Consider the following 2,082-nt stretch of genomic DNA (forward strand, 5'->3'; position numbering starts at 1 on the left):
ACATATAGATGAATTTGTTGTTTTGTTCTAAACTGTTATTTTTTAAGTAAAATGTGAAATAAATTGTGCCACTTTCTGTGCCACCATTTAAAATGGTATGTGCCACTTTTTTCAAGAAATGACACTTTTTGTGACACTTTTTGAAAATTTCCAGCGGTCACACTGCTGGGCATCTATGTCCTAAATGTATAGTTCTCAGCTGTTGGTCCAAATCTCTCAACTATTTATGTGTGCCGGCAACTTCCTGCGAATCAGAACGAATGTTGAGCAAAGCTGGGTAGATTATTTCTGATCGGCGAACGCGCTTAAAGTCAATGGTGGTAGATAAACTGATGTTTATTAATAAAAACCAGGAAAATGTTGAAAAGTTTTGATCTCTTTTCTAAATGATATTTTTTATAATTAAATTTATTATTTATTTTTGTTATAATAAATGAGTAAGACTTCAGTTTTTCTCTTGTTTTAATCAAAAAATATAAATATGTTTTAATTATTTTATATTATTTCATTTATTGAAATTACTCCAAAGGAATTTAAAAATTTGAAAACACAAAAAATATTTAAAATGCAATCTGATGAGGTCGACTCCTAACCTCATCACAAAGCGATGTAACTACCCGCTGGCAATGAAAATTCCATTTAACACAATTTCACCAGTGCTATACTAGATATAAGCCGGACTAGTACCAAATGTGTCCCCAAGTAATGCAAAGGTAACCAATTGACACCTTTTCGTCCCCAAGTAATGCAAAGAAGCGACAGTTGTGCATAAATAAAAACCACAACGAAAAAACCAAACGAACATTTGAATGAGATCTCTACGAACAAGAACCACTTTGAATAGTTCTTTTCAGATTACCAATAAAAAAAACAATGCACCGTTATTCTTGAGGAATGCAAGTGCGTTTTGTTTGGAAAAAGCATTCTTATTCTGATCGTTGTGAAGTGAAGTATCATTTTTCTGTGCAAATAAGTTATAAAGTGTTGAAAATAACAAATAAAAAGGTAAGAAAGAGTAGTAAAAGTAATAATAGTAATAAAATAATAATAAAAGTAATTCAAGGTAAAATTATAGCATTCTTCTCAGAATTGTTACAAATTATTAATTTGTTTGTTTTCATTATAGGTCAAATCAAAATTTTAGCTGATGCTTTAGCTGAGTTGAAGGTGATGGTGCTACGATCTCAAAGTGATGAGATACCATTATCGAATAGGTTCCCCATCACTTATGAAAAATATTGAGAATCAATACATATATGTAAGTATTTTTTAAATGTATTGCTGAACAAACATAGATTATATACAATTTTTGTTAATTTTTAGGTAAAGATTATAGCATCAATTATAAAAGGAGAGGAAACATCGAAATGTTTAAAAATGTTATCGGTTCAAATATAACTACGAGTATAATATTGAGGGAAACCATGGAAAAAAGTTTGAAGTCCCTAAGTAATATATACAGCGTTATTTTAGGTATGGTGTATATAAACATTATTTTTATATTCTACATTTTCATACATTAAACATTATTTTTTGCAGATTCAATACCAGTTACAGAATATTCGGACACCCCTGAAACACAACTGCGAAAAGCAATACAAGTGCTTTTATAAATATTAAATTAAATTTATTTTTGTTCAAGTTTTATAGAGTAAGGTATATTTGTATTCATTTGTTTGCAATAAAAAATGAATTAAAACTAAAAATTAGAATTTCACTAACAATAATTGGTACTGAACTAGTTCATGGGAAACCAGTTTAAAATTGGTCTGCTTATACTAGATAAGGGATAGTCAAATGACACTAGTACATAACTGTACACATAGAACTAGTTAAAAGGCAGTCTGCTGACACTAGTCTGTGGCTGTGTACTTGGAACTTGGTAAGGGTTAGTCTTATGTCACTGGTATATGACTGTAAACCTGGAACTAGTAAAGTACCATCTACAGGTAATGCAAAGGGAGCCAATTGGTTACTTCGTATGACATCCCCATGTTAAAGTTTACAGTTGTTTGCACTGTAAGGGGTCTTAAGTGGAACTAGTTACTGTAACTCTGAGAATCGACGAGTTTCCGATGCCGA

General features: G+C 30.8%; 1 long non-coding RNA gene across 2 annotated transcripts; it reads left to right on the forward strand.

Moving 5' to 3' along the window:
• The first annotated feature begins 539 nt into the window (after positions 1-539).
• LOC131805642 (uncharacterized) lies at positions 540-1,712 on the forward strand. Of its 2 annotated transcripts, XR_009343733.1 has the most exons (5): positions 540-713; positions 845-1,005; positions 1,127-1,258; positions 1,324-1,473; positions 1,540-1,712. It is a non-coding gene; the product is annotated as an uncharacterized LOC131805642 (long non-coding RNA). The 2 variants fall into 2 exon arrangements; XR_009343732.1 differs by having other exon boundaries at positions 555-1,005; positions 1,540-1,699.
• Positions 1,713-2,082: the final 370 nt, after the last annotated feature.

This window comes from Musca domestica, unplaced genomic scaffold (genome assembly GCF_030504385.1).
Source record: "Musca domestica strain aabys unplaced genomic scaffold, Musca_domestica.polishedcontigs.V.1.1 6, whole genome shotgun sequence".
NCBI classification, from domain to species: Eukaryota; Metazoa; Arthropoda; class Insecta; order Diptera; family Muscidae; genus Musca; species Musca domestica.